Below are 26,453 nucleotides of genomic sequence, written 5' to 3' on the forward strand. Positions count from 1 at the left end.
TGGAAATTTAAAAAAAAACACTTTCTGCTGGACTTCTTTGATTGAAAGGCCATCTGATATAGGTAAGGTTTGGCATTTAGTTGTGCGGTTTCAATGGAGTTTTTGTTGACATTTCCCCAAGGGCTAGTATTATGCTATTATGAATACTTGGCTGAGTTTCAAAAGCTACAATTATCCTAGCAGAGGATTCTGAGTTCATAGTTTGGTTGACAGTTTAAAGAGGTTATTAAAGGATTAGCTTGCTCTGGGTTTGGTAAAAGTTTGTTTGAACAGAAGTTGTGGCCCCTTATCTGCTATTCAATAAGATCATGGGCAATCTGCATGTGTTTCAAATTCCACATTCCCATCTATCCTCAATAACCTTTGATTCACTTGCCTCAGAAGAACATATTGCAAACAATAGATGCAAATAAGAAGAAATTGAAGAGATAGAGGAGATTTCAAAGCTTGAAAAGATTTCATGCATTGCACTTTTTTCACTATCAAGGGCAGAATCTTTGAGTCCCTTACTAGCGGAATCAGTAAATAAAGCCAAGGACAACCTTCCCCTCCTCCCCCACCCCACACCCTGATTGAGACCCATGAGTGGCCAATTATTGAGGCTTGCAGGAGTTGTTCAGGGGGAGGCCACACAGGTCACCCTGTTCAGATCTCAGGTGTAAAAGAGGAGCACCTCCCTGAAGAGCCTCTTTTCCACAGTGCATGCTCCCACCTGCTGTGGATGATCCCTTCTACCCCCTCTCCCCCTCCCTCTTCTCTGTTAAGAACTCATACCCCTCTCCCCAACCCCTTGGGCTGGCTTCATTTCCCCTGACTGCCATCAGACTCCCTGCATTCACATGGTCCTGAACTCTGGAACTTTGGGCAGCACTTAGTGCCCCTGACTGCTGCTGTCACTGGCTTTGCAGGGACTACAGAGTTGCTGACCAATCAGATTGCAAGATTTCTGCCTGAGATAGGGTCACAAATTCCATCTCCTGCCAATAAACAATCCCCAGAGTGTTAAATTGGTAATCGATGGGATATGTTCCCTGATGACTCTTCAGGTGATGTGGCAGAAACACACAATCCAAAAAAACTCTACACCTGCATGAGTCAGATCTCTATTAGCATGTTAGAAGTTTATTCTTTTTCATCTCCACATGACTCCTGAGGCCTGCCATAGTTGAAAACTGGATAAGTCGCTCTGGAAGTGGCGTGGTATCAATAAAGAAGCAGGAGAAGTGCATGGGTAACATGAGTTGGCATTAAGTTGTTATGGGGATCTGGAAATGGATGGAGCAATGAATGGGGGGGGTGGAATGACTTGACACTAAGGTAGCATGGGGGTGTAAGGGGCCATGGGGAGGTGGTGGAGTGCGAAAGGTCATGACTATAGAGGGTCATGGGGGTATGGAATGCGCTTCCAAGTAAGGTGGTGGAGGCAGGCATGCTGGACTTGTTTAAGGTTTACTTAGATAGGCACATGAGCAAAACAGGGATGGAGGGTTATAGGAGATGGCTTTAAATAAGGATCAGAGCCTCGGGACATTCCTGGAAATCTAATGCTACATGTGTTGATGTTTTGTCTCTTTTACTCCGCAGGTGCGTTGGTCCGCCTTGTTGTCTAACGAGGGGCATGCACACAGTGGGTCGTGTGTGGGCTGCTCTTGGATGTTTCGAGAGTGGCCTAGTACTTCACGCCATTTGTGTATGCTTAAAACTGGACCAGCAGATAGGCACCACAACAGCTCGGTGACTATCACTGCTAGCTGTGCAGATACATGGATTTGGGCCAGTGTCTGTGGGAGTTTGTGCATTCTCCCTGTGGTTGCGTGGGTTTCCTCCAGGTGCTCTGGTTTCCTCCCACACCCCAAAGATGTGCTCTTAGGCTGATTGGTGTAACAAATTGTCCCTAAATTATTCTCCCCTGAATCTGGTTTCCAATGGGGGTACCATAAGCGTAGACACGGGTCAAGGGAGGTGTAGGAAAAATACATTGTTAAGATGGCGGCGCGGGCTCGTTGGGCCGAAGGGCCTGTTTCCCATGCTGTGTTGTTCTTTGTTCTTATAGGGCTTAGCAGCATATAAAACAACTGGGACAAAGCCCCGGGGAACTGAGGTGAGCCTTTTAACCAGCCTGCTCTGGCATCATGATTGCCTATTCTCCACTTCACTCTGCTCCGATACCCAGAGTGAGCAGTGCAAATATCTGAATAATTTTTGCTGAGGTAGGCCCAGTGGGTCGGCAAATTCTACAATTTGCAAAGTGGGTGGCTTGAATTATAGAATTTGCCAACTCATCTCGGTCGCAATGATCTGGCCCACATTCACCGTTGACCTTTTTTAATCCCCTCATTATCTTAAAGATCTCTGTTAGGTCACTCCTCAGGACTTCACTTTTCTGGGATAAACCCCCTGGTCTGTTCAGCATCCCCTGATAAGCATATCCTGTTAGTTTTGTTTTCGACCCTGTAACCTTTCCATAATATTGCGACCACAACTGTGCACAGTGCTCTAATTGTGGTCTAACCAAGGCTTACTGCAAATCTCGCAAAACATTTAGTTTTTAAAAAAAAATTCTATCCCTGTGGTAATGAACTCCAGTGTCGTTTGTTTTTCTCTGTGGCCTCAGCATTTGTGTATCTGTAAATCTAGATTCCATTGCATGCTATCCCATTTAGACTTTTATTAATCAAGCAGCGTGCAATTTCCTTATTCTGATCAAAGTGACCGCACACTTACATTGAAAATAATTTGCCAATCACCCACCTAATTAAGTGGGGTTTTTTTGGCCTTGGATGCTGTTGGGTCTTTTGAATGTTGTTGGAGATGCAGCTTGGCAGGGCAGCTGGAGATCACTGCGTCACTTTCCTGACCTTCGCCATGTCGTTTGAGGGCGTTTCGGGGTATTATGGAGGGAGAAGTCACCACAGAATCACGAGCTGTTCTATTCGTCACTGCATTTATGTAGCTGGCTCAGTTCCATTTCATGTCAATGATGATTTTAGTTGAGAATTTTTAAAAAGGTTCATTCATGTGGGTGTCACTGACAACACCAGCATTTGTTTCCTATCCCCAATAGCCTTTTGACTGCATAGTTTGATATGCCATTTCAGAAGGCAATTAAGAGGCAACCATGTTGCTATGGACGTGGATTCACAAGCAGGCTAGACCAGTACGACCAGTAAGATTTCCTTCCCTAAAGGACATTAGTGAATCAATGGGGTTTTACAACAATTGATGATAGTTTCACAACTTTATATTCCAGACTTATTAATCAAATTCCATCAGATGCCATACTGGGATTTGAACCCATGTCCACTGAGACCCCAGGTTCCCACTATACCACCATTTCCCTTCAATGGTTGTCATGCCGTTGAATATCTAAGGAGATGGCTATACTCATTCTGGTTTGAGATTTCATTGCCTAATATTTGGGTGACAGAAATGTGGCTTGCCAGTGAACAGCACCATGGATACACCAATGGACTGCAGTGCTTCAAGAAGGCAGCTCTTCATCAACTTCTCAAGGGCAATTAGGGATGGGCAATAAATGTCAGCATTGAGTGACGTCCACATCCCAAGAAAGAATTTTAAAAAACGCTGATCAGCCCAAATTTGGATATTGTCCCGATCTTGCTACATGTGAGCATGGTCTATTTATAGAATTGCAGGACCATTGAATCATTCACATTTTTTCTCTACAGATAATTTTCCAACTCCCTTTTGGAAGCACCAGCTATTGGAATTAGATTTATTTTTAAGTCAAAACACCAAGTGGGGTGTAAATGCCCATTTTCTAAGAAACTATCAAGTCTCAAACAGAAAGAGCTCGAAGGGCTAAATGGCCTCCTCCTGACCCTATCTTCTATCATGTGATCCTGGCATTACTCTAGGGCAAGGAGCTTAGCCAATAATGCCAGGTTAGCTTACTTTGCATATTATTGGGTAAGGTTAGCTTCGAGCCCCTGAATAATGACAGGATTACATGAAAAGCCCAATTTAAAAAAAATCTGTACCTAGAACTCAACAGTTATAAAACAAAAATTAACCTCAAAACTCAGTGTGTAGGTTTTGATTGACATACAAAAATAAATAAATGTGTGTCAGTTGATGTGGGTTATTATGCTGTTTAACAGCATCATTGGAAATAAGCTGTCACTGCTGTGAAAATCATTTTCACTCATCATGAGGTAAATATCAATGACAAATGCCATCCAACTTGAATAAGCTACAGAAAGACCCAAAAATCCCTCATAAGAGAGATGGATATTAAATCCTACACAATAAGACCATAAGATATAGAAGCAGAAATAGGCCATTCAGCCCATCAAGTCTACTCCGCCATTCGATCACGCCTGATATGGCTCTCAACCCCATTCCCCCATCTTTCCTCGTAACCTTTGATCCCCTTATCAATCAAGAACATATCTATCTCTGTCTTAACTACACCCAATGACTTGACCTCCAAAGTCTTCTGTAGCAATGCATTCCATAGATCACACCCTCAGTGTGTATTGAGAAAGTTGAATAATTCCAAAACGCAGACCTTGGAAATGAAAAGGTGTTTGACAATCTTTTTCCTGCTTCCACCTGCTCTGAGAGTTAGAATGGAATCCACCATTTAATGAGTTGGGTTTCCCGATTTCTGTCTAAATTGGTTTGTTCCAGGAAATCCTACATTGTCCAGCCCAAAAGATGTCAATTATTGAGTAGACTGGGATAGAGTGTAATAATGAGCACTGCAGTTTATTTCTCTCAGAGGAATCCATGGCTAAAGTGAATATTGAAGTTTATTAGTAATAATATTTTATTTAGCTACATCTGCAATTAAGTGAATAATGTTTTCAAGTTTGGTAAAGTTACAATAAAGATAACCTGAGTACTATTATTAATCAACATGGACCCACAGTTTCCTCGGAACTGCCCTCAGATGTGCAGTGGGAAATGTTTCCAAGCGGGGTTCCCATCGAATGTCTGGAAGAGTTGTAGATTTTTTTCATTTGAGGGATGTGGGTGTCACCGGTTGGGCCAGCATTCATTGCCCATCCCTAGTTGCCCTTGAGAAGGTGATGGTGAGCTGCCTTCTAGATCTGCTGATTCCCTATAGTATATGTACACCCACAGTGCTGTTAAGAAAGGAGATCTAGGATTTTGACCCATTGACAGTGAGGGAATAGTGATATATTTCCAAGTCTGGATAGTGACAGACTTGCTGCCCTGTTTTTTTGTGTACAGGACATACCAGGCCAAAACATTGTCGGATAGATGCCAGTGTTGTAACTGTACTGGAAGAGCTTCACTAGGGGAGCGGCAAGTTCTGAAGCACAAGTCTTCAGTACTACTGCCAGAAGGACTCATAGCCTTTGCAGTATCCGGTACTTTCAGCTGTTTCTTGATATCACATGGAGTGAATCAAGTTGGCTGGAGACTGACATCTGAGATGCTGGGGACCTCTGGAGGAAGCCGAGATAAATCATGCACTCGGCACTTCTGGCTAAATATCATTGCAAAAATGCTTCAGCCTTAACTTTTGCACAGATGTGCTGGGCTACTCCACCATTGACAATGGTGATATTTGTGGACCCTCCTCATCCAGTGAGTTGTTTAATCCTTCACCACCATTCATGACTGGATGCGGCATGACTGCAAGGCTTCGGTCTGGCCTTTTGGTTGTGGGATTGCTTAGCTCTTTCTATCACTTGATGCTTATACTGTTTGACATGCAAATGGTCCTGTGGTGTAGCTTCTCCGGGTTGACACCTATTTTTAAGTATGTCTGGTGTTGCTCCTGGCATGCTCTCCTGCACTCATCATTGAATGGCAGAATGGGAACTGTTTTGAGGAAATGTCATAATATGAATCATCTTAAACCCAAAGCTAATTTTGTTATAAGCTTCATATTACCTCTGTATCCACTGGCTTTACTTTCTAAATGTAATGGTTATATTAGGATGTTCTGGATTACAGTGTAGTCAAAGTTGGAGTTCAATAAGGGTAAAATTGCAATAGTCCCAGATGACCGTAGGCTGTTTTGAGAGGGAGAGCTGACTGGTGATGATTTAATCTGAGGAGCATCACACCTCAGGAGAGGGGCAAGGTTGAAAAGGCAGGGCTTTCATGAATACCCTCAACCAATACAGGAATTGAACCCATGTAATTGGCATGACGTTCAATATTTTTATTTAGTGTCTCACTATATTGTGTAGCCCAGGAAAATGGAGCATGCTTGCTTATGCTGCTGTTATTTGACAGCCGGTTTGGCAACAGGCCAAAGATACAGGGCTTTAGGCAGTGGGCCATTTCAGGCAGGCTGTCTGGATTATTACGGGCACTCTAACCAGTGTGGCATGCAGCACACATGCTGCACAGACTAAGGGTAGAATTTTCCCTATGTCTGTGCAGAGACAGGCAAGTTAGCAGCACATATCCCACTACTTGAAATGTTGGGAAATTGCACCCAATTCCCCACTTGGAACCTCATTAATGATGGGGAAGCAGCAGTGTAGTGGTATTGTCACTGCACTAGTAATCATGAGGCAAAGGTTCGGATCCCACTATTGCAGATGGTGAAATTTGAATCCAATTCCTAATGTCCTTTAGGGAAGGAAATCTGCCTTCCTTACCTGGTCTGGCCTACATGTGACTTCGGAGCCACAACAATGTGGCTGACTCTTTGAAACCCACTATAGGCAGGATGGGAAAATCCTGCCCTATGTGTACAAAATACATTGGAATTTCAGTATCTATTACTGTGTTCAGGAAATGATCACTACATAATCAAATTTCGAGGTCAAAATCTTTGAGTAACCCCTCAATATCATTGTTTCAGCAAAGATTAAATTCATGAAATGGGACTTGAATCCAGAACCCTCTATTAAGAGGCAACATTTCTAAAAGTTATGTTAGGTGTTTCAGATTGCAGTCTACTCTTATTGCTTTTGGGTTCAATACCTATATTTAGAATGTCACTGTAAGTTTTCAGTGCTTAATCTCTGTCTTGGTGAAGTGAGTGGAAGATCACACCACTTCTTCCATCACACTATTTGATGGGCTGAATGGCCTCCTGCTGCATTGTAGGGATTCTATATTACAAAGCAGGGTTGCGCACCCTCCAGGATTGACCAGGAGTCTCCAGGAATTGAACATCCGTCTTCAGGATATTACCGGGGGGTGGGGGTGGGGGGGGAGGTGATAGTGGTTGGTAGTGTGGCATAGTGATACTAACACTAGATGAATAATTCAGAGACGCGGGGATCCAGGGTTCAAATCCCACCATGGCTGGCGGTGACTCTGGAATTTGAAATTTAATGATGACTGTGAAACTTGTCATAAAAATCCCTCTGGATCACTAATAAGAATCCATGAGGTCACCTTCATTTTTTCACTTATTCTAATGCAGGGTTGCCTATTCCGACAGACACTGGGCATTAGGCATGTGCGCACACACATATACATATGCAGACGCAGGCAGAATATGCAAACTTTACACAGTCCCCCAAAGCCGGACTTGAACCCAGGACCTTGGTGCTCTGAGGCAGCAATGCTAATCACTGTGCCACCGTGCCACCCAAATAGTAACGGAAACAAATTGTATTCAGGCCACTACTCAGTGGGGTACCCGTGAGACTCTGTGAAAATAATGAGATGTGAGAAATAATCAGATGTGATGACAGTGATTGAAAAATTGTGGCCTTCGATACAGAGAGCAGTTGATTATTACAGAAACAAAGAAGCAGTTCACGTCTTTCAGGGAGAATCTGGGACCTTTAATAATTAGCTAATGGCTGGAAAGGATTGTGTGCTAATCCATCTGAACCTTGTTATCAGCATAATGCGCGACTGATTCTAATTCCCACAGGCAGAGTTACAATTTTCCAAGACATATCTTCAAACATAGATTAAGTAAATTGTGTTTTGATTAGTGCAGTGACTTGAAGTGGTCTTCCTGTTATAACTTGAGGTGTTCAAAGCAAGACTCCATTCTGCTAAAAGAATGGTAGAAGAGGCAAAGATCAAAGGTTAAAGGAACTTTCAGAGGAGGTTTCACAAATGTTTTTAGGATGATGAATTTGGAAGTTTTAAAAGGTTTTGCAAAATGGCAAGAAATGGAGTTAAGTGTTAATAACGCAATTTTCAGGGCACTGAGAAATGGGTAGAATAGTTACCTGAGATGTTTTGTGCTTGCCAAATGATATAACCAATCAAAAAAGATAACCAAAGATAGATTTGTACAGATATGTTCTGGAGATGACCTCAGCCTATCTTTAAAGTCATGATCAAGTCAATTTATTTATTATTTTTATAAGTAGGCTTACATCAACCCTGCAATGAAGTTACTGTGAAAATCCCCGAGACACCACACTCCGGTGTCTGTTCGGGTACACTGAGGGAGAATTTAGCATGGCCAATGCACCTAAGCAGCACGTCTTTCGGACTGTAGGACCCACCATGTAAGAGCACCCAGAGGAAACCTACGCAGACACAAGGAGAACATACAGACTTCACACAGAACAGCTTCTTCTCTGCTGCCATCAGACTTTTGAATGGACCTATTACATATTAAGTTAATCTTTCTCTATTCCCCAGCTATGACTGTAACACTACATTCTGCACCCTCTCCTTTCCTTCTCCCCTATGTATTCTATGAATGGTCTGCTTTGTCTGTATAGCGCGCAAGAAACAATACATTTCACTATATATTAATAGATGATGCAATAATGAATCAAATCAAATCCACTACTCTCACGGGTGGAGAATTCAAAAGATTAGCATTTCTCTGAGAGAAAAAATCCTTCTCATCTCTATCCCCATATTCTGAAATGGGTTCTGGATATCCCCTAGTGGGAAGCATCCTCTCAATATTTATCCAATCAAGCTCCCTCAAAACCTCATTTTTCAATAAGATCACCTCTCATTTTTCTAAACTCCATTGAGTATAGACACATCCTTTTCAACCTTTCTTCATCAGTTTGAACATTCCCCTCGTCTGTCTCGGTTTTCTCTGGGTGATCCGGTTTCCTCCCACAGCCCAAAGATATGTGGGTTAGGTTGATTGGCCAAGCTAAATTGACCCTAGTGTCAGGGGGACTAGTAGGGTAAATAAGTAGGGTTATGAGGATAGGGCCTGGGTGGGATTGTTGATGGTGCAGGCTCGATGGGCCAAATGGCCTCCTTCGGCACTGTAGGGAGTCTATCAGTCAAGCTTTTATCTCAGGACCAACTTCCCTGTACTGCCTCAAAATTAGTATATCCCTGTGCAATTGTACCTATTTTTATATTCCATCCTCTTTGCAGTAGAGACTAATGTTCCCTGTGCTATCCTAATTACCAGGAAATTAATTATCTTTCTTTCCAGTATGAGCACACCATTCTTGTAGCATTCTGCAGTCTTTCTACATTTTAATAATATTCTGTTTTCTACTCTTTCTACAAAATGGAAAACCCAGAGGTTCCCATACTATAATCCATCAGCCAGATTTTTGCCCCCTCACTTACCCTATCTTTTACAGACTGTTATAGAGAGACTTGAAGTTGTACAAGATGTTGATAAGGCCACACTTGGAATATTGTGTGCAATTCTGATCACCCTATTATAGAAAGGATATTATTAAGCTGGAAAGAGCGCAGAAAAGATTTACTAGGATGCTACCGGGACTTGATGGTTTGAGTTGTAAGGAGAAGTTGGATAGACTGGGACTATATTCCCTAAAGTGTAGGAGGCTTAGGGGTGATCTTATAGAAATCTATAAAATAATGAGGTGCATAGATATGGTAGATAGTCAAAGGACAGAATTTTACCAGCACATCCCCACCCCGAGTTTTGTACAATCCCGCTCAGGGCCAATGGAGAATATCATTCTCCGAGCCTTGCCCGCCCCTGGAATTGGGGCGGGTGTGCCAGCAAAATTCCGGTGAACATCTTTTCCCAAAGGTAGGGGAGTTTAAAATTAGAGGCCATATGTTTAGGATGAAAGGGGAGAGGTACGGAAGGGTCTAGAGGGGCAATTGTTTCACACAGAGGGTGGAGAATGTCTGGAACAAACTGCCAGAGATAGTAGTAAAGGCGAGTGCAAATTTGTCTCTTAAAAAGCATTGAGGCAGTTACATGAGTAAGATGGGTATAGATGGATATGGGCCAAATGCAGGCAATTGGGACTAGTTTAGGAGTTTAAAAAAGGGCAGCATGGACAAGTTGGGGCCGAAGGGCCTGTTTCCATGCTATAAACCTCTTTGACTCAATTAACACAGGGAGTTTCCAAACCATGGGTCACGACCCTTAGTGGAAGTCACGGAATGAGCTTTTGGTGTTGCCAGCTTTGAGGTGGTTGTTGTGGCCATGGAGTGAAGATCCTGTCGGGGAAGTCCTGGGACTGGCTCTGCAGCCCTGTAACAGGCATGCCCGATTCTGTGTCCTGTACCACAGTTGACTGTGAGAAGAGGAGAGTGAACCAGCTTGACATAGGCAGCCTGTTTGCCTTAAGTGCACCCAATCCTTTGCAGTTCTGGCTTGCAATTCACTGAGAGGAGGGAGGAGTGAGCAGGCTTCTCACAGACAGCCTCACTCTCTGCCTTCAGCACACTGGCTCGGGTCACTGTCTGTGTGGAGTTTGCACGTTCTTTGGGAGGAAACCAGAGCACCCGGAGGAAACCCAAAGATGTGCAGGTTAGGTTGATTGGCCATGCTAAAATTGCCCCTTGGTGTACTAGGATGCTTAGGTTAGAGGGATTAGTGGGTAAAATATGTAGGGATATGGGGATAGGGCCTGGGTAGGATTGTGGTCAGTGCAGACTCGATGGGCCAAAGGGCCTCTTTCTGCACTGTAGGGTTCTGTGGTTCTGTGGATCTTTCTGTGAATCAAGTCCACTTGGAAATTGGAGCCCATCAATGTAGTATCACATTCCCAGGCATAGGGGGCTCTGCTCCAAAACTGTTCCCTCCCATCCTAGTCAATGTGTCTCTGAAAACGTAGCTTTGAAATCATTAGGGATGTTTGATTTTTCAGCATCATTTGGTCTTTTTTAATTTATAACATGTTTTCTAGAGATTTAAATTATTATTTTCCTTTTTGCTAGCTTGGGCCACTTCAAAAGAGTCTGCATACTCATAAGGCCCAGGGAGTAAGATAACATTTTCACAATAGTTCGAATTTCAAAGCACAGATACTTGGATGTTTAATGTTTGTGTGAATGTTAGTAATTAAATAATGAAGGTTACTATCCTGCTGATTTGTTTTACTTGAATGCTGTTCCCCAACCCCCTACTCAAAAACTAAGGCCCCTGCCCCCTCCCCCCAACAACACTCATATCCTCCCTCCCAAATTTTCACTCTGAGAGTCAATTTGAGTCTGAGGTGCTAAAATGGAATCACACCAAGAAAAGGTTTGAGAAGTATTGCCTGTAACATTTAAAAATAAATTTAAAGATGGCATCAAAGCAAGACGACTTGTTGCAAGCTATGCCCAGCACACCTTCTAATTCTATCTTTCACTCTCATTCTATGTTTCTAAAACTTCAATCTAACTCTTCTAAATTCTTAAACAATGCTCTAATTCAATCTCTACATCCTGCACTCTCTTGTTTGCGTCTCTATGAATGGTATGCATTGTTGGTGTAGCGTGCAAGAAATAATACTTTTCACTATAAGTTAATACATGTGACAATAATAAATCAAATCAAATCAAATCAAATAAACTTCTGGTTAATACTTGAAGAGTCAGGACAAGATATCACATTTTAAAATCTTTACTGCAACAAATGACTAAAAACGTTCTTTACTAAACATTATTTTTGCAGGCAACTTGTACTTTAAATCACAGAAAAGAATATTTTCTCACTTATGCTTATCACACCTTATGCTCCCCACAGAATTACAGTCATCCAAGCAAACAGTCCACAGTTGCTAGAAGCAAAAATACTGCGAATGCTGGAACCTGAAACAAAAACAGAAAATGCTGAAAAATCTCAGCAGGTCTGATATCTTCTTGCAGAGAGAATAGAGCCAATGTTTCAAATATTGGAGTACGCTTTAGCCAATTCTGTATTCATGCCTTTGTAATTTCCTTATATAAGTTTAAGGCACTGGGATCAGACCCAGGTCTCTCAAAACACATTTGAATTTCAAAATCAAATGTGAAATTCCGCCACGATATGATCACCCTTCCCTAGAGAATATTTTACTGTGAGATCATTCATAAATCCAGTCTCATTTCACATTACCAGATCTAAAATGGCCAGTTACCTGGTAGGTTCCACACTGCGTTGTTTTAGGAAACTAGTTCATAAGATATAGGAGCAGAATTAGACCATTCAGCCCATCGAGTCTGCTCCACCATTTAATCATGTCTGGTATGGTCCTCATCCTCTTTTAAATATGGACCAATTGAATATCTGACTAACTCCTCCTTAAATTTACTCATTGTCCCAGCATCCACCGCACTTTGGGGTAGCAAATTCCACAGATTGGGAGAAGGAGTTTCTCTTAGTCTCTGTTTTAAATTTGCCACCCTTTATCCTAATTGTCCCAAATATGAATAGAAACAAAAATTGAATCAGGCACAATGTCAGCTTTATCCACTACTAAAAAACCTTCAGCAAACGAAGGACAGAAAGAACAAAGGATGATAATAGGAATAGTCAGGGATGTAGGTGTTAATCTAATTCAAATCTAATAATCCTGTCTATACATTCTAACTATGTTGGTGACAATGTAGTTTGATCAGGTTGCTATTTAAAAATGAATATCAATGTTGGAATTAGGAAATTGTGCTTGGAATGCATTGTATAATGCCCCAGTTTGCTGAGGTGGAGGCAGACCCGAGTTTCAGTGCAAACTCATCAACTTAAACCCAAATGTAGAACCTCCCATGAATCAGTGCAGTTGAGCAGTGCAAATGAACCCAATCAATTATTGACTGAATCATCCCCAGTGGGGCCAAGCTGACTGAATTCAACAAATTCAAATTGAAAATGTGTTCAAATAATCGCTGCAGCTGAAGATCCAGGCCAATCAGTGGTTTCAATAGACTGCAGCTCAGAGGATTTTTATACCAAGGGCAAATCAACTGATTGAGTTTTAATTCTTTTAAGCTGAACGCTGAATGCAATTGAAGTACGAATGTGAAAAACAGACCTGACAGCTGGCCACATCTGTCGCTGCGTTGTAGGTCTTTTGTTCCTCATTCACAGAATGTGGGCATTGCTGGCAAGGCCAGCATTTATTGCCCAGACCTGATTGCCCTTAAAAATATTCTTGAACCTCTGCAATATTCATGATGAAGATCCTCTGTCGGGTGAAAAGTTTCATGGATTTTGATCCAGTGATGACGAAGAAATGGCAATGTAATTCCAACTTAGCAGAGGATGTGGCTCAGGGGAAATTTGTAGATGGTGGTATTCCCCTGCATCTGCCACTCTTGTCCTTTGGTAGAGAGTACGGGTTTGGAAGATGCTGTTGAAGGAGCCTTAACGAGTGTGTCTTTTAGATGCACACAAGGCTGCCACTGTGCATGAAGAGGGTGAAATTTTAAGGGTTGGATGGGGTGCTAATCAAGGGGGCTGCTTTGTCCTGGATGGTTCCAGGTTTCTTGAGTGTTGTTGAAGCCTCAGTCATCCAGGCAAGTGGAACATATTCCATCAGACTTCTGACTTGTACTTTGTAGATGGTGGACAGTCTCTGGGGAATCAAGCGATGAGTTACTTACCCCAAAATTCCCAGCCTCTGATCTGCTCTTGTAGATGCAGTATTTAAGTCCAATTAAATTTCTGTACAATGATAACACACAATTAGTGGTCCGGGGTTTGGCAATGGTAATGCCTTTGATCATCAAGGGGAGGTAGGTGGATTTTATCTTGTTGGAGATAGCAAATGCTTGGCAAGACTGTTACTTTCCACTTATCACTCCAAGCACAATTTTGTCCATGTCTTGCAGCATGCTGGCACAGATTGCTTCATTCTCTGAGGAGTTGTGAATGGAATTGAGTACTGTGCAACCATCAGCAAACATCCCCATTTCTGATCATATCATTGAAGGCGGTTCATTGACTGAAAAAAGTTGGGCCTCGGACAGTGCCATGAGGGACTCCTGCAACCCCTCCAACATTCACATCCAGCTTCCTTTGTGCTTTGTATGATATCAGTAAGTGGAGATCGTTCCTCCGATTCCTATTGACCTTAATTTTACCACGGCTCCTTGATATGATATTCAGTCAATTTTGCCTTGATTTCAAGGGCTTTTGCACACACTTCACGATTAGAATTCAGCTCTTTTGTCCATGTTTGCACTCTGCGAAAGTTTAGAGACAAGTAGTCCTGATAATACCTTACCTGAACATATCATCCTTGATATGTGCTATTAATAGCACTGTTGATGCCATATTGTGGATCATCAGGAGTCGACTGATGGGCACTAATTTGCCAAAGTACATTTGCCTTTTTTGTTTGAGAACAGGACATTCAACATTGAGGGCAATTTACTATATTGACGGGTAGATGCCAGTATTGTACTGGAACAGATTGACTTGTACAACTAGTCCTGGAGCAGAAGCTTTCAGCATTATAGCTGGGATGTTATCAGATCCTATAACCTGCTGTGTGAAATGCCCTCAATTATCTCTTGATATCATGTGGAGTAAATCAAATAGAAAATATTGACTTCTTCAATGAGCTAGAGGCTTGTGTCATATGGTTCCCCACTGTACGAAGGACGTGAACACACTGGAGGGGGTGCCGAGGAGATTTACCAGGATGCTGCCTGGTGTAGAACATTTAAATTATGAAGGGAGGTTGGATAGGCTTGGGCTGTTTTCGCTGGAGCAGAGAAGGCTGAGGTGCGACCTGATTGAGATGTTCAAGATTATGATAGACATGGACAGAGTGGATAGGGAGCAGCTGTTCCCCTTAGTTGAAGGGTCAGTTATGAGGGGACACAAGTTAAAAGTGAGGAGTGGGAAGTTTAGGGGGGACTTGAGGAAAAACTTTTTTACTCATGGGGTAGTGACGATCTGAAATGTGCTGCTTGGGAGGGTGGTGGAAGTGGGATGCCTCACATCCTTTAAAAAGTACCTGGATGAGTACTTGGCTCGTCATAACATTGAAGGCTTTGGGCCAAGTGCTGGCAAGTGGGATTAGGTGGGCAGGTCAGGGCATTTCATGCATTGGTGCAAATTCGATGGGCTGAAGGGCCTCTTTGATTCTGTGATTTTGTGATCCCCATATCTCCACCAAATCTTCAATAAAGAATGTGTAGCCATTTCTGGAATTTTACTGGGTGTCAAAGACCACTATACAACACAGCCATTGTAAGTCATAAGGAATGCTTGAGAGGCCTTTTGTCTTAGCAGACCCTCAGTCTACTGTGTGCCAACTGAGTCAGCAGACGCAAATGACCTTCGTATAGCACTTATTAAAGTTGGGTTGTGCAGTCCATAGGTGATCGTTAGTGTCTCCTCAGAGATAACGGCGTGAATTTTCCCTAAACTGCAAAATGGCTTATTTTGTCCTGGAATCATAGATAGACAGAGGTTCAGCTATTATAAGACCCTTGTTCAGCCAAGGTCCAGTTTTAAAATTTAGAAATAGCTATGCATGCATACAAATATAATAGAAGTGTACAGTTTGCTAACTTAGTACATCACAATGGTTTGCTAGGCCTTTTCAAAGGACAGTTAAGAGTTTTTTCTTATTTATTAGTGTCACAAGTAGGCTTACATTAACACTGCAATGAAATTACAGTGAAAATCCCCTAGTCACCACACTCCAATGCTTGTTTGGGTACATTGAGGAAGAATTTAGCATGGGCAATACACCTAACCAGCACATCTTTTGGACTGTGGGGGGAAATTGGAGCACCCATAGGAAACCCATGCAGACACAGGGAGAACATGCAGACTCCACACAGGCGGTGACCCAAGCCTGGAATCAAACCCGGGTTCCTGGCGCTGTGAGACATCAGTGCTAACCACAGTCCCGCTCGATTGGAACACATGATTTGATTTTAATCAAAATGGGTTACTTTCGCCTTACATAATTCACTAATGAGTCTTCATGTAGAATATTAGGTTGTATCTTGTCTACCCTAACTTCAGAAAAAACATTGATGTATGGAAGATAATTCCAACATGGAGAAGAAAGATAAAAGGATGGGACTGTGTTTTGAAGTGAGAATCACACAACTAATCTGGTTTTAATCGGAAGAGAAAATTAACAATAACATAGTCGAGATGTATAAAATGCTGAGTAACTAAATTATTTAATATACACTTCCAAGAGCATCATTAAATGCCAAATTAGCAACCTTCAAACTAGACTGGAAATTAAAAAGACTACTTTCCCACAGTCGAATGGATACGTGAAATAAATTTCCAGTAAAAACAAGTCAACTGACTCCCTAAAATAACTCCATAATGATGTGTCTAAGAAGGGGATTGATGGTTATATGAATAGGCGTTGATGGTGAAATAGTCTGTGAAACACAATGGTTTATCGTACTGCTTGGATTACGTAAGAACTAGCTGGTCACTGCATGGAAATCCAGACAGTGGTTTCGAAATGGTGGCTAGAATTTGAACCAGGGGTGTGGGGAGAGGGAGAAAATTAATAATACATGAAATAAAAGTGGAAATCCTAATCTCCTGCAGTTTTCTTAAGGCTGGGGTGATGCCAGGATTTTGTGCTGGATTGTGCCAGTGGCAACACATCATGGGTGGAATTTTACAAGATTTCTTCTAAGTGTCGGACGGGCGTGAAACTGGGAGAGTTCCAGATCTGTTTTTTGGGCACATTGTCAGGCCTAATCATTCACACTCTGTCTTTAAATTTTTGGGCTAGTCTGTTTCTGGCCAGAGAGGCTGTGGGTGGGGCTTAATTCGCTTGACAGCCTATAGAGGGAGGTATTGCGCACGTGCAGATCTCTGATTCTACACATGCGCATTAGCAGTAGCAGGTGTCTGACAGACAAAGAGAGAACCTAAGTAGCACCGCCCCCAGTTGCTGGGGCCTGAGGCCTGAGGTGCAACACCCACCGCCCACTCCCACCATCCAGCTCTGCCCCATAGGCCCCACCCCTGACGCTGCACAGTGGGCACTGTCAGTGTGCCAGGGTGGCACTGTCAATGTGGCAGGGTGGCACTGCCAGTCTGGCACTGTGAAAGGGGCACCCCGCCTTGCCGTCGGCCTCTCTGCAGGGCCTCACTGGCCTTCAGTTCTATTGCTGAGGCTAACTCAACTATTTCCCGTTCATGGGGAGAGGTGTTTTCCACACCGCAGAGAACCTCTCCTGGCGAGGCCATAAAGGCAAGCAAACCCAGACAAATGAGTGCCCAGCTTGCTAAACACATTGAAATCAACATTTAAATACATTTAAATAAATTACCCAGCGTCTCACCCCTTTCCAGTGAGAGGCTGACCATGTGGGAAATCCGGCTGCTGTGAAGTCTCGCCGGGTCGCAAAAAACGGCACATTCGCACTAGCCGCTTTACGCCTGATTGTATGGCATTTTCTCGGCGCAGTGATAAAATCCCATCCCATGCTTCAGAAACCCAACACGATTCCACTCACTTCCTCCACTTAGTTGCCATGCATTTGAACACATGCAGGGAGCTTCTCCTGAGGATGGTAGCTCTGTGAATTCAAGGTGCCAGAAGGCAATTGAATGAACACTTAGCTCTGGCTTTAACAGACAATACACAGTTTTCCCAATCTTTCTGAAATGTGTCAGTGACCACAAGGCAAGAGCTGGGCAGGATTCAACTGGACTGTGCAATAAACAGGCTGGGCAACCTTGAAATCTTGAAACAGGACAGCTGCTTCCTCGCACAGCTGAAAGAACCTCTTTCTTCCAGGATTTGTTCTAGAACTAGGGGTCATGGCCTCAAAATAAGGTGAGCAGATTTAGGACTTAGTTGAGGAGGAACTTCTTCACCCAAAGAGTTGTGAATCTGTGCAAATCCTTGCCCAGTGAAGCAGTTGAATGTTTTTAAGATAGATACATTTTTGAACAGTAAAAGAATTAAGGGTTATGGTGAGTGGGCAGGTGGGTGGAGCTGAGTCCATGAAAAGATCAGCCATGATCTTATTGAATGGCAGAGCAGGCTCGAGGGGCCAGATGGCCTACTCCTGCTCCTAGTTCTTATGTTCTGAAGGCGTGCTCTCACTGCCTGACAAGTGATTTCTGAAAATTTGCAAGTTATATCTGCAAGTTGGACTCTTATTGAATTTAATATATGAAATAGAGAAGATCCTGAGGGGTCTTGACATATGGAAGTTGGAGAGGATGTTCCCTCTTGTGGGAGAATTTAGAATTAGGGGTCAGTGTTTTAAAATAAAGGGCCACTCATTTAAAACGGAGATGAGGTGAATTTTATTCTTACAGAAGGTTGTGAGTCTTTGGAATTTTCCTTAAAAGGTTCTGGGTGCAGAGTCTTTGACCTTTTAAGGCAGAGGTGGATAGTTTCTTCATAAGAAAGTCAGCCATGATCTTATTAAATGGCAGAGCAAGCTCAAGGGGCTGAATGGCCTACTCTTGCTGCTTGTTCCTGTGTTCGTATATTCTCATTTTGATCTGCACTTCCCTGTAGTTTGGGAACACCTCGATCTTGGACATCTGATGAGGAACAAGAGAAGCAACCCACCAACAGCAAGTGTGATGACTTCAACCAAGCCTAAGTAGTTGGGTTTTGGAGTATGAGCTCCCTGATTGAAGTCATAATTGCCTGCCTAATCAGGCAGTCTCAACTGGGTATATAAGCATGGGAATGTCAAGTTCACTGGCATTCTGGATCCTGAAACACTCTAGGAGTGGGAATAGAGATTATTGATAAAGGGAATCTGGCCTCCGAGGAGGTTTAGGAGCAAGGCCAGTGGAAGGCAGTGGCGCAGTGGTATTGTCACTGGACCAGAAATCCAGAGACTAGGGTAACGTTCTGGAAACGCAGGTTTGGAGAATGCTGGGTAAGTCAGTGTGTTACAAATAACATCTGAAGGCGGGGAGTTACCTTTCCTGCCCTGATGAGGTAATGGAAGCTCCACTGATGCTCTATCCATGTACATGAGACCACACTACAGTGACTGACCCCCTCAGCTACTTCAGCTCACGCCTGATTTGCTTCTCTGATGAGCCACACGGCTGTAGCACAACCTCCAGAGTTCCTTCCCAGAACGCACTGGCAGCTTCTCTCACACTGCTCCTCTCATACTGCGTTCTCCATGGGAACCCTAGAGGTCATGTTACGGCCGTGTGGCCCAACAGAGAAGCAAATCAGGCGTGACTTGAAGTAGCTGAGGAGGGCAGTCGCTGTAGTTCCTCCTCAAGTTAGTCCGAAATCTATAGTATACTTGGCAGGATTGAAGAATGGAAATAGTTATCAATGAATTTAACAAGGCCCAATTAATTTTATTCATTTGACTTACAAATTCTGTTCAACAATCATCCATTGTATCTGTCGTGTAATTGCTTCAGGCAACAATTATGATTCAATAGCCTTTAAAACACATTGATCAACATGAGTAGTGTATGAAATCGATGCTATTCCTAAACTGACCTCTATCACACACCGATTTGAACAATTTGTTTTTGTTTTTGCCAATGTGGAGATTGACAAGTAAGATTGCACTCAGCATGTGACAACTATTGCAGTAGTGTGTTACTGTAAGGCTGATACAGACATTTGCACACAGGGATCTTTAGAGAAGGGCATATTTGTGGAGCAGATAGCAGAACAATAGCAGAGTTTTGTTTAGGAAGCAGCTGCAGGAAGAAGGGGAGTACACTTTGGAGAAGAGAGTAGCAGTGTATTTTCCAGACTTGTGTTTTTATTCAGTTGGGGCACTTCAATGAGTAACAGCAGTCGCGATGGCAGAGTAAAGAGCAGCTCTTGTACCTCAGGTAGGTTTATCTTTTGTGTGGTGTTTCCTAAATTAGGCATCGTATCCAAACATGGTCTGTTGTTTAGAAAGTGACTTCATAACTTTTAAGAGAGATTGCTGTTTCCTCACTGCCTCACAGCTGAGAACACTGAGACACGGCAACATGACTTGCATCATCCAGGATTTATTGTACATTATATTGTGTTATGAAGGCGCTGGAAACTCATTAATCAGAATCCCTTAAATAATCCCATTAATAGTCCGCATTGTATCTTTTGCAGTGTTTTAATGATTTGAAATCTTACCCTGTAATTCATGTATTTTCTCTGATTCTGACTCCAATTTGGGAATAGCTGTTGACAAGGGCTAAAGTTGCAATCTCTAGAGACAGAATTGGAGGCAAAGTATCATCTCATTTTTTTTGCTGAATACATAAAGCAAATGTCTTAGCTAAACTAATTGGGATGATAGCTTTATAGTATTGATTCATTTATTCATTTATTAGTTGGGAAAAGTGCTGATGTCTTTGTTTAATGCAGTTGCTGTAAATATATTTAACATTTAAAATGCATAACAAAATGATTAACCATCTAATAGCATGAATAGTCAACCATAATTTCATCTCAGAAATACAATTTAGCTGGCTAATGCCATTTACTTTTATAAATGTTTTCACACCTGAACTGTTCTTTTCAACTGCATTGCACTTGTGGGCAAATATTACAACATACCGATCAAAATGTGATTTGATTTGATTTATTATTGTCATACATATTGGGTTGCAATGAAGAGTACTGCTTCTTGCATGTGATACAGACAGAGCATACCGTTTATTGAGTACATAGGGGAGAAGGAAAGGAGAGGGCGCAGAATGTAGTGTTACAGTCATAGCTCCGGTTTAGAGATAAACCTTGCGATATCTTACCCAAAGGACCATACCATAGCCTGGACAGTGTATTTAACCCTGAAAGTATCTGAAGTGAACCAACATACCCATGCTCTTTTCTAGCAAAGGTCACTAAAACCTGGAAATAAAAAGATTTGACTGATTTCCCCATTCCACAACTCTTACCAGCAGCAGTCCCGAATATAGTTTCTTGGCAGCCATTAGAATTATAATCAGTGCAGCATCAAGCAAGGATTGAACCTCCTCCTGCTCTATAGTATACCTGGTAAGGTCACTGGCTATGTTTTTTTGAAATTACATTTAGCACTTGAGATGATCTGGCCTCGTATGTGAAGTTAAGTCTGCCCCCGGTGCATGCAAGATGAGATTTGTACCTTCAGTGCAGTGGGATGATTGAAATTCATCCTGTGTAAGCAGCCAGGGAATCAGATATGTGCATTGCCTGTTCAATTGGTTGTGACAAATTTAACTTCTATGAAAATGGAATTCTAAACCTGAGGTTTACGTGAACATACACATATTGGCGAACAGGAAAAGGCCCTTTCATCCTTCCAGCCCTGGCCCCCACACTTTGTGTATCATAATATATTCACATTGCAATCCACTCAGACCTTTACAGCAAAGGTGAAAAAACAGATTAAAAACCCAGTCAAATTCTGGAAAAAAATCTGGGAAGTTTCTCTCTGACCAGTACCCCCACCTCGGGTGATCAAAGGCAGTCCAGGAGATTGCTCTGACCTTGATAATCCTAGCAAAGGACCATCTGCTGACATTTGTCTGAGGTCTGGCCTTGATCAATTTAAAATTGGCCCTTCCAAACCTATTTATTGAATATAAACTATCAACTGGGATCCAGTTCCTTCATCATCCAATGGACCTCAATCAGATCACCCCTATAGGCCTCCTTAAAGTATATAGTACCAATTCTTTTATCCCATAGTGACAGCTGAGATGCTTCAAACTAGAAGTTAGTCTTGTGGCTTTTCTCTGCACCCTATCCCTAATGTCAATGGGAGGAGATCAAAACTGGGCCCAGTGAGTATTCTAACCAAGACCTGACCAAGGTCTGAAAAGTCCAGCATTTACGCTCTCCAATTTGTCATAATATAGTTCTTCATACTATTTTTATATTTATGATTCAAAAGGCTGATACAAATTGAGCAATCAAAAGGGATGGTGAGTCTATGATGGACAGTGGGTGGGAGCTGAATGTAGTTGGTGGATGGCTTGAATCATTTCCATACCAATTGGAAACTGTGAGCTGACAGAATGTTCCAAGTGTTGAGAGCAGCTTGTCCTTATGGAGGAAGTGAGCAGGGTTTGGAGAATCTGAGCTGGCTGACTGGGATGGCATAGAAGGCGGGTCTGCTAGTATGTCAACATTTGAGAGCTTTTTTACAGAGGCAAAAAAACTTCCACAAAACATGACTTCAACTTGTTTCTCATGGATCCCAGCTATTCCTTTAAGGGTTGTTGCTTTGTCTACTTTCTCTGTGTCAGCAGCAAGCAGGATATTTCGTAGGTAAAACCTTGGCCTATTTCTGGAGGGAGCACTGACCAACCGGTAGTGAGCAGCTCTCGAGAGGGAAGACCTTGCACTATATTATTTCTGTGCTCACCGATATTTCCATTTTAATCAGGAAGGTCTGGGGGCTCCTCTAGTTTTGCCTGTTTGTTTTACCGTGAGAAATGTATTAGTTACTTCACTTATCAGCTGGCCTTGCAATCAGTGAGCGCATTGTTCCGCTCAAAGTCTGGATTAAAGTGCTGGCAAGGTACCCTTGACTTATACACCGATTGCAAGTCAAAGAACAGGAAGACGTCCTGTCCCTGGACGTCAGCCAATAGCTGTGTCAGTAAGACACATTCTACCTCTCTCTTCTCTGGTGAACATTTGTGGAACCCACCGCAGGGCCACCTTTGGCCGCACTGGAAGATTCCACCCCAGGGAAAATCTCACCCCAGGTCGCTGCCCAGTGATCTGGCTGAGAAGGGTCAGAGAACGTCAGGCGCAGACAGGAATTTGCTTGGTTTTGTTGTCAGAATTCTGGAGATGTGGCCGGACCAATATCACAAGAACTGCAAACAGTTCAACAGGAAGGTCCTGCATCATTTTATCAGGATTGCCAGTGTCACCACCCAAGATTCAATTAAAAAGCAAACTTGCTAATCCTCTAGTTTACATATGAAGGACGATCTCTTCATGGGAAGTGGGTCTGCGACAATCAGAACAGCCATGTTCATATTGAATGGCAGAGTAATTTCGAGCTGGCAAACGGTTCCACTCCTGCTCCCGGTTCTTTTCTTTTATTCATTTGTGAGACATGGGTGTCACTGGCTGGCCAGCATTTATTTCCCATCCCTAGCTGCCCAAGGGCAGTTGAGAGTCAACCACATTGCTGTGGGTCTAGAGTCACGTGTAGGCCAGGCCGAGTAAAGACAGCAGATTTCCTTTCCTAAAGTACATTAGTGAACCAGATGGGTTTTTCCAACAATTGACAATGGTTTCATCAGTAGATTTTTATTTCCAGATTTTTTTTATTGAATTTAAATTCCACCATCTGCCGTGGCGGGATTCGAACCGCGGTCCCCCAGAACATTAACTGAATTTCTGGATTAGTATTCTCAGCGATAATACCATCAGGCCATCGCCTCCCCTTCTTACATTCTTATATTCTTGGAGAAGGTTCTGGTGACACCTGATACTTGTGAAATTGATCGGAGTAGGCTGGAAAAATTTCTCTTCCTTTGGATTTTCCTGAGCTTAGTGTTTGTAATTCCAGTGTCCAACATTCTCTGTGTAACATCCCAAATCCAGCCACTGGCAGCTCTTTAATAGATCTTATCTAATATCGCAAATGTAAACAAAATCTAACCTACTTCAAAAAGAACGCAGAATGATGCCATCATTTTTTAACTTGCGCACTTGTGTAAAATATCTTGGAATGTTGGAAATGAATTTTAAATGAGTCAGAGATCGAAAGTTAAAGAGAAAGGGAGGAGGACTGGAATCTTTCAAGGCGGAAGGGTTAGACATGTTTGACTGCAATCCAGAAGCCTGGCTGACAAATGAAATAATGTCTAATTGTGTCTCATTACTACATGTTTTCAATGGTTGAAATCCAGCAGGTGGCAGCTGTTGTTTTTTTTGTGTGTGAACGGCATTGTAAAATGTCACTTAATCGCGGACAAATCTTCCAACTTCTGCCGTTCAAGGTATCAAGTTTATTCAAGGGGGTGAAAGAGAGTGAGGAATGTGTAATCCTGCCCTGACACAGGCCGATCACCATCAGTGGCAAAGTGACACCCGAAACCACACAGCAAAGGAAAACATGCCTTTCTTGGGGGGACGTGTTAAAAGGATAAAAGAAGGGACCTGCATTGATCTATCACCTCTCGTGACCTCAGCATGTCCCAAAGTGTTTTAAAACTGATGAAGAATTTTAAAATGTACTGTTGTGATGTCAGATCATTCACACAAATGCTGTTAATTTCAGAAAACATTTCACAGGGTTATATTTCCTTGGTTTAAATCTGTCCACTTTAGATTAATAACATGTTTCTTGCTATTGGATAATGATACGAAAATCATATAATCCCTACAGTGCAGAAGGAGGCCATTCAGTCCATCGATGCTGCATCGACCACAATCCCACCCTGGCCCTATCCCCTTAACTCCACTATTTACCATGCTAATACTCCAGACACTAAGGGACAATTTAGCATGGCCAATCAACCTAACCTGCACATTTTTGGACTGTGGGAGGAAACCAGAGCACCCGAAGGAAACCCATACAGACACGAAGAGAAAGTGCAAACTCCACACTGATAGTCACCCGAGACTGGAATTGAACCCAGGTCCCTGGCGCTGTGAGGCAGCAGTGCTAACCACTGTGCCACTGTGCATGCCAATAAGGGCCAGTTTCCCCCGCTTCCCTAATACAGTGCAATGCCCCTTCTCCCAGATCTATCCCTGAATGTTCGCTGCTCTAAAGTTCCATATTCTGGATTTACATGGAGACACTCTATCTAATCCCAACACTTGGGCATCTGAATGTGTTCAATAGGTATATATCTTGAACAGTCTCAGGTTAATTTGAGTCTTAATAGATATTGGGCCAGATTTTAGCACCTCGCTTGCAGCCAGGATTCTCCCATCCCACTGCAGTGAACAGAGGTTTGGTTGAGTGCCAAAATCTCCATCATCGCTGGCAGCAGCAGCAGGGTGTGAACTACTGGAGAATTCCAGCCAATGCCTCTTAACTCAGAGATCCACCCAGCAGCATCAGGTGATTATTAGAACCACTATCTAGCTAACTGGGAAAGAGATGCAGCTTTCACAGGGATCTTCCCACCGGGGGCTGCCCCTTCCCCACTCCACCCTCTGCTGAGGCCAGAGCCCAGAAGTGAGCCAGAACTGGCTCCCCAGTGATAACCAGTCTTTGATGCCACCTTGCTATCACTCCAGCACAGACTAGCTAGGCATGCTAGCCACAGCCACCGCTACCGGTCATTAATGCTGGTGACAGCTGTGACCATGAGGGAGTTTTCATTTTTTATTATCTTCCACTCTGCCAGGGCCTTGCAGCCTCCTGCCCGCCTCAACAGCGCCTTCCACTTCCAGTGGGACTGCCAGCCGGGCATCATGGTGAGCCCTCTGATTGGGCCTCACAATGCCCTGCTCTGCCTACCACCCTTAATTGGCCAGTTCCAGGATGACAGTCAGCGCCATGTGTCACCAAGGCCATTCCCTGACCTGGAATTGAGACCAATGTTGGAGTCTTGACCATCTCAACCAAATCCAGCTCTTTAGACCCAGCAACTGAGAAGATAACACAAGTATCTTTAAAAGTCAACTGCAAAATTCTCATGATTATTCTTCATTGTGCTCTTTTTATTGTTAAGAGAAAAGTCACACAATAGAGAAAGTAATTGAAGAGTTTAGTGAATATAGTATATTTTGACACTTGAACCATGTGATGGTCTCTTCCATCTTATGTTCCTAAATTGGGTGGCACTGCTGCCTCACAGAGCCTGGGACTGTGTTCGATTCCCGGCTTGGGTCACTCTCGGTGTGGAGTTTACACGTTCACCCTGTGTCTGCGTGGGTTTCCTCCAGGTGCTCCAGTTTCTTTCCAAAGATGTGCTGGTTAGGTGCTAAATTCTTCCTCAGTGTACCCGAACAGACGCCAGAGTGTGGCAACAAGGGGATTTTCACAGTAACTTCATTGCAGTGTAAATGTGACACTAATAAATAAACATTAAACTTTAAGCTCCAGAGTAACTGGGACACCTATGCTGTCCAGAAGTGACTTAGCTGCCTCACTGAAAGGATGTGAATAACGGGTAAACGTGTACCTATCGCAGTTTATTAATATCACATTCAAATATTAATGTGTCACAGCTTTAACATTTTGAACTTTGCATTCTACTTTTGTGTTTCACTGAGCAATCAGCAAAACCAATGACGTTTACTGAAAAAGGGGACAGCAAAACAGGGACTGGTGGTCTGCTAAGTGTTTTTTCAAAAAAATAGCTAGAATCCCATAGCAGAATTAATGAAGTGGGGATAAGGTGTAGTGAATAGTGAAGGAGCTGAAAGGAAATCGATAAGTAGGAAGATCAAATTTTGAAGAAGAAGAATTGTGAAGAAGATGATATAAAAACGTCAATAAGCAGAATAAAAGCAGACACAGTT

At 42.8% G+C, this 26,453-nt stretch overlaps 1 protein-coding gene across 2 annotated transcripts in view; it reads left to right on the forward strand.

Moving 5' to 3' along the window:
• The window catches only part of jcada (junctional cadherin 5 associated a), a 213,971-nt gene that overhangs the window by 3,149 nt on the left and 184,369 nt on the right, over positions 1 to 26,453 (forward strand). Inside the window, exon 1 of one of the 2 annotated variants that reach the window (XM_080211785.1) lies at positions 19,726 to 19,867. The exons of the other annotated variant lie outside the window; for it this stretch is intronic. The gene's annotated coding sequence lies outside the window, so the exon portion shown is untranslated. Of the gene's footprint in view, positions 1 to 19,725; positions 19,868 to 26,453 lie in introns of those variants that run through there. 2 annotated transcript variants of the gene reach the window in all.

The sequence above is a fragment of the Carcharhinus amblyrhynchos genome, chromosome 2 (assembly GCF_965287045.1).
Source record: "Carcharhinus amblyrhynchos chromosome 2, sCarAmb.v2.hapA, whole genome shotgun sequence".
In the NCBI taxonomy this organism is placed as follows: domain Eukaryota; kingdom Metazoa; phylum Chordata; class Chondrichthyes; order Carcharhiniformes; family Carcharhinidae; genus Carcharhinus; species Carcharhinus amblyrhynchos.